General features: G+C 35.5%; 1 long non-coding RNA gene across 1 annotated transcript; it reads left to right on the forward strand.

The window, feature by feature from the left end:
• Nucleotides 1-1,386: 1,386 nt before the first annotated feature.
• Nucleotides 1,387-6,037, forward strand: LOC308706924. Its single transcript, XR_014032098.1, has 4 exons — nucleotides 1,387-2,666; nucleotides 4,034-4,168; nucleotides 4,647-4,741; nucleotides 5,533-6,037. It is a non-coding gene; the product is annotated as an uncharacterized lncRNA (long non-coding RNA).
• The last annotated feature ends 1,342 nt before the right edge of the window (nucleotides 6,038-7,379 follow it).

Consider the following 7,379-nt stretch of genomic DNA (forward strand, 5'->3'; position numbering starts at 1 on the left):
AAAAAAAAAAAAAATTTTAAATATGATCACATACACTTTAATAAGTCTTTACCTGGATATCATAAAGATAATATCACATCTTTGTAATGTAATATATTTGATAGTGTTTTACAGTTGTAGATTACTGAAAGAAAAAAAACTTGGGATCAATATATTAATCGATTATTTATAAATTTCTAAATCTAATGCTAAGTAATGGGGTGTTATTCCCCACATTCATTAATAGACTTGTCTTTGTATCTAATAAGCCAGATCACCTGGACAACATATACTTTATTACAATGTAATAATGTCTTAATTGTGGGAAATGTCATGTGTATTGTACTGCACAGCTGTGCCATGATGTTGGATAGTGTCAATGGTAACTAAACCCCTGATCAGAGCCTGACTCCACCCACTGGCAATATTTGAAAAAATGCGGGAAAAGTGTGTGTGGGGGTGGGGTTGAAACTGGAGACCGCGTCTCTCTGTAGGCAAGGCTGGGCTGGTGCCTGCTTACTTCACAGGGCACCCTCACTTCCAATAGGAAAATTAAACTGCAGTAGCCACCATTCAACCAGAATAGAGCAGCACTCAGACGTTTTCACACCATATATTGTAGAAATAAAAAATTATATTTTATACCCAAATGTCAAAAATTTTCTTGAACAAATGAGCAGCATCAATAAAGCCCCAGTCTTACAGATCATTAACTAAAAAAAGTTGTTTAAGGGGTGTATATAGGCTACCCTATATTTGACCGGTGTAGGTCGTAAAAGCATGCATGCTCAATATGACTGCTGAGATTTTTCGATTAAATGATAACATATAAAGGGTTAGGATTTTTATTATCTTACCTTGAACTTCGTAGACAGCAGCTTTTCTTCGAAGAAGAAGTTTGTCCCGTTTAGTGAAAAGTGCTGGATCTTCCCCTTGCAATTTGTACCGAACTATCTGCTCATAATTATTCGGATCCATTGCAGCGTTTGAGTTCAGGAAAAATGACAAGCGTAAAGATCAAATGAGCCAATTAAATATTTCTCCTCCAACGAAATCAAACGGTGATAATAGACTTGCAACCTATAGGCCTTGCACGATCTTACCTAATTTGCATAATTGATGAGGTACGTAAAATGTTATAAAAAAAAATGTATGGTTTGTTTGTGCAGGACACTTATAGGCCTGCAAACCACTAACTTAATATGCAGGACATTTTGATTAATAATAAAATGTATTTTAGAGTTAATTTTCATGCAATTGTATACATATGATGTTTTTGGGAATTAAATGTCAACCATTCGGTGGAATGGCTTTCTGCTATAAAAAATGTATATTAAATGTATTAAAAATATACTTGAAATTAAAATAGTATTTTTTTAATATTTGTATTTCCCAACATGCTTATTTGAAATGCATTAAAAATACAATTTTTTATACGTATTTTAATATGTAAAATATACAAGATTCCACATACAGAGATATATGATAGTGCAGACATACATATGAATTGCACAATAATTAAGAAATGAAACATACACAATATAAAAAATTAAAACAACATTTAAAATGCAAGATAGTACAGTAATACATGCCATATCAGAGCCCGTCTATACGACATTCTCTGGCCATATATGAATGTTGCTTTCTTCGGGCGCCACAGGAAGTCGAGACGTTGATAGGACATAATGGAGAGGGGATAGGCTACTTAACATGTTTTAAATGGAAAAATCTGATGATATCACATTTATTACATCAATAAAGCACTTAACGATAAGCCATCATCTGTTGATTTTTTTTTTTTTTTTTTTGCGGGGGGATACATATTTTGTCAGGTCGAAAATACGATCTGAAAAAATTTGTATCCCACTATAACTTTTGTCAGGAAACAAGAAACGTGTCCATATTCACTGCTGTTATTATACACGATGTATAGTATTCACACAATAAAGCACTTAATGATAGGTCATCGATCTACACTCGCTTTTTGTGTACGTTAGGCTATGCCCCATTTAAGTGCGCGGGCATTATTAAATGGTTTTGATAATAATTCACCGTGGAAGGGGGAGGGATTAAGAACAATTTAATATCCAAAGGCTGGTTGCTTTATGGGTGAAACGGTATATGGTCGTCTTTGCTTTTCAGTAACTTATGCCAATGTCAAATCAGTGCATCGATCGTAGCTATATAATAAAAGCCTTTATTGTGATAGATGTAGCTACCACGTGAGAGCTGGTTTTGCAAAACCTCGTCGATAAAACAACAATAGTAAAACGATAACTTAAATAATTTACGTGTTATAGATTAATTTACTTTGCTCAAACAATCCACGGCTCCTTTATTGCTGACTGCGTGCGCGCTACCGCGACCGGGGATACACTTCCTTTCAGGGGTAAGTACCTTGGCACGACACCGGCAGCCGCTGAAGGGCTTGTCCTATCAGGTAACAAGAGCTTGTCTTTAACCATTACAGACATGATGGGAATATTAACGTAAACCATGTGAAGGGCCAGGATTTGTTGATTATAGTCCAATTATTCCTTCCTGGGCAATCAAAGTGATGTCAGCCAAGACCATATTTACTATTAAACTGATATTTGGCCTGTGAACTCTGACCCTACAGCAAGTGTTGCAGTGTTTGAGGATTTCTCCTTCAGAGGTGCAGCTGGTTCTCTGCCGTCCTGCTCGAGGTATGGAGAGAACGCACAACACCCACTATACACTTCATCTGATCTTTTTTATTTCATTGTATATGTTTAGTGATAATTATATAGACACACACTCTCTCTCTCTCTCTCTCTCTCTCTCTGTCTCTCTCTCTCTCTCTCTCACACACACACACTCTACAGGTCAAAAGTTTTTAAAAAGAAGTTTATAATAAAGAAGTTTTATAATCTTATTATAAAAGAACTTTAAAGAACTTTTTCTATTGTAATAAATGTTAAAATGTCATTTATTCCTGTGATGAAAAGCAGAATTTTCAGCATCATTACTTCAGTCTTCAGTGTCACATGATCCTTCGGAAATCATTCAATCAGGGTTCCCACGGGTCCTTGAAATCCTTGAAAGTTTGTGAATTTTTTAAAAAAAAGAAAAAAAGTCGAGGCCCTGGAAAGTTTTTGAAAATAAACATACATTGATACAGGAAAGTGCTTGAATTTATTTTGTGCAAGAAGTTTATTCCACTAATGTGTTATTTCACCAACAGTTCGTGGCCTATGCATACTAGCTTGCTTGATTTACGTTAGTTACGCACATTTACGCATTACGTTAAGTGGAAAATAAGCTGGTTACATGAGACTAAGCTCTTTTTTAAAAAATCCATGCAAAAGTTAATATTAGATCATTTTAAAATACAGTGTAGGATGTACTGAATATTCTTCAGTTTTATGCAAGACAGAAATACGACTAATAGAATATCAGATCTCTGTCATGAAAAAGCATATTTGTGTTTGACACATAAAAACTGTAACAATGTAACCACGATGTAACCTTGCTCTCACTTGAAATGTGTCCCCACATTAAGTCCTTGAATTTGAGGGTATTGGACCTGGAAAGTCCTTGAAAGGTCCTTGAATTTGAAGTTAACCGAGGTGTGGGAACCCTGTATAATATGATGATTTGATGCTCAAGAAACATTTCTGATTATTATCAATGTTGAAACCGTTTGAGGTAAGATTTATTTTCTTAAAAGAAACTCATACTTTTATTCAGCAAGGACACATTAAATTTGATCACTGAAGACTGGAGTAATGATGCTGGAAATTCAGCTTTGCTTTACGGGAATAAATGACATTTTAAGATCTATTCAAATAGAGAACAGTTATTTCACAATATTACTGTTTTTACTGTGTTTTTGATCAAATAAATGCAGCATTGGAGAGCAGAAGAGACTTCTTTTTAAAAATATTAAAAATCCTGATGATTTCAAACTTTTGAGCGGTAGTGTAGCCTATGCAATGTCATATTTACGTATTTTTAATAAAATATTCAGAGTAAAGTCAACATCACTGAGTTGTGTTTACAGTAACTTGGTATCATGTTTTATGTTGTTAAGGAACACTTCCACCTATATCCGAGAAAATAGGCCAACTGACCTGCAGCTGATCCATGAAAGATATGAAGGTCTTCTCCTGGGAAGGTCAAAGAGGAATCCTGGTGCATTATGGGAGAGGATGGATCCTTCAGAGGGGTTAGAAAGTTCAAAACAGAGTGGAGCTGGACTGATTTTCCTTTAAGAAAGTTAATGATTCGCACGAGTAGATGTAAAAGTAGAATTTTTCTATACAGCCAAATTGATTTCTGTGACTTTACTGAAATTCTTTGACAGGGAAAATCAGGTAACTAGTTCTTGCACTTTAATTTCCTCAACCTCTTTTTTTGTTGTATTTTTTGTACATTAAAACGCAATGCAGAGACACACACACACACACACACACACACACACACACACACACACACACACACGCTCTTAATGCATTCTAGGGATAATCCTGAACTTGTAAAAGCAAGGTCAACATGTGAAGGATCTCTTAATCTAGTCACTCCTTGACCAAACATGTTTTAGAGCGCCAGCCAGACTTTACTATCAGAATTACCACAGCACTTTTAGAGAGCAACTAGAAGAGTGTCTTTTATTTGACTAAAAGAACATTTGTTTGTGTCTCAAGGTCCTGTCAAATACAGAAAGGAAGCAGACTGAGTGTTTGAAATCCTACAATGATGCCGATCCTGCTATTGCTCCTTTACTTGACTGGATGAAAAGGCAAGTGTCAATAAGCCAATCTTTTATTAGTGATTCGTGTCCATCATCATGCTGTCATACTGTCAGTTTGAATACAAACTATTTGAATGATGCTAAAAAAAAATCCATTCTGTAGAATAACAGATTTCCAAGCAGAATCAGTGCAGAAAACGTGAAAAAATCTCTGGGTCTAGTGTCCTGAATTGCTGTGTTAAAGAGGACATATTACGCCCTTTTACAAAGTCTTTTGCATCGCACTATGAGAGTTAATCAGCGAGTTAGATCGTTATACGAGAAACAACGCATCACTGTTTAGTTCCTGTCTCTATGAAGCCCCTCCTTCTGAAAAGCACACTGTGCTCTGATTGTCGGTTGGATCAGTGTGTTGTGATTGGTCGAGCGCTTTGAGTGTGTTTGGGAAATGCCCCGCCCCTTCCCATAACTGCCAGTTTAACACACTACTAACTAACTCAACCAGGCCCCGCCCCTTTATTCTGCGTATGAATTATTTAAATGAGGAATATTGTGACGTGTTCGTTCCCGGAAGAAACTCAAGACTACAATGGAGGCGTTTCAGGAGTTCAGAAACACTGACACTGATATAGAGAATAACTTTGAAACTTTGCAGAGATTTTTGAGGCTCAAACAGCAACATTAAACACTAAAGAATGTTGAACATGTAGATAAGCATAAAAGGACCACTTTAATATATGATTGTCTTAAGGTAAAAGAATGCAAAAAAGTTTAAATGACTGAATATACTGCCTGATAAATGAACTTTAGTTAACTCAGTCTTTTTTATTTGCCAACAGCTCGAAGCTCAGTTCCTGCAGTTCCAGAGGATTTCCACAAGGTGGCGTGACAGCTTCAGAAACAAATCATGTGACCCAAACTCTAAATTGTTTGACTAATTTTTGTCTCTAAGAATGAGTTGTTTGTCTTTTTTTGTTCATTACATTACTACGTAATGAATTCTGTATTAACTCTTAAACCATTATACTGAGCACACTTCACGAGCTTGAAATAAACTTTAAATAGAAACTCTTTTAAAATGTCTTTCTGTAGCATTGACACTTACGCAGCGTTGCTAGAGAAGTGTGTAAAACTCTGAGCACCAGACAGTGCTGAAGGCAGCTACACATTTACCTCAACTGCAACAAAAAAGTTTTTATTTTTGGTGCCTTGCAGTCACAAGATATTACAACTTTTACAAATTTCAGATATGCCTGTTTCAATAACTGAATTATGTACTGTACATATTCAATCTTCAGCCTTATCCTCAAGTTTGCAATAAAGATGAAAGATGTTTATAAATGTAAACTTTATTCTTTTTTTCAAATAGATAGATGAATTGATATGTTTCTCCAAGGGTTTCACCTCGTCTTTATGCTGGCTGATCACCACACACTCAACACACTGTTATGACTAGACAGCGATCAATAATATCTCTGAGCTTCTCAGTTCCTCAGCTTCCAGAGGAGAAACATATGCAGAATCCATTACAGGACCTGCGGGATCTCAGCTTATTTTTACAGAGCCGCTCTTGTCCTGAATTATGTGTCCATCCCGTCAGAAAACACACACACACGGGACTTGAACAACCGCTGAGGTCGCTGACATCACGGCTGGGAAACCTTTCACACAATCTGTCATTAAAACTCAGTTCTTTCCAGAGTTATGGTAAGGGTTACTCTACACCAGTGTCAATGACTAATTACTTATTACAATGAATTCATAATAATCCACAGCTGTTGAATGTGAGAAGCTCACAGCCTGCGTCCCAATGTGCATACTATCATCCTAAATATATGTGACATTAGTAATTGTCAATACTATTTAGGGCAGATAGGGTGGATAGTATGCACATTGGGACGCATGTGGCTTCATAATTACCCATCATGCCCTGCAGGAAAGTAGTTGCTGTGTCTGTCAAACGCTCAGACAAACGCAGCTTCTGTTCACACTGAAAGAAGCCTGTTAGTGTTGGTTTTCTCGTTTGTCGGGTTGTGGATTCGTGGAATATCTGAGATGTAATGTATAATTATCTGGTGATCTGGTGATAGTGTGAATTAGCCATAACACGTAACAGTGAAGCGCCCCCAGCTGGTGAATGTGGGAACTTACAACAACAACTACAACACTCCTCACTGGGCTTTTGACCATGAGAGTGAAATTTGGAGACGCTATAACAATTTATTTAAATATTATTATTATTAATAATTTACAAAATATATGTTTTTGAATGTAAAATATATTGATCATTTCTACTTTAATTTAAACCATATTATCATAAATATGGGTATATACATACAATACTGGTCAAAAGTTAGGAAACATTACTATTGTTTATGTTTTTGAGCGAAGTCTCTTATGTTCATCAAGGCTGCATTTATTTGATCAAAAATACAGAAAAAACTAATACTGTGAAATAATTTTACAATTTAAAATAATGGTTTTCTATTTTAATATACTTTAAAATATAATATATTCCATGTGATCAAAGCTGAATTTTCAGCATCATTACTCCAGTCTTCAGTGTCACATATCCTTTTAGTAAACTTAATTTAAATTTAATTTATAGTAAATTTAATTTACAAACTCATAATATTAAAATATTGAATAAATAAATAAAAAAGTGTGGGTCTTGAACCAGGCTGAA

This window comes from Scardinius erythrophthalmus, assembly GCF_964197995.2.
Source record: "Scardinius erythrophthalmus genome assembly, chromosome: 18".
NCBI classification, from domain to species: domain Eukaryota; kingdom Metazoa; phylum Chordata; class Actinopteri; order Cypriniformes; family Leuciscidae; genus Scardinius; species Scardinius erythrophthalmus.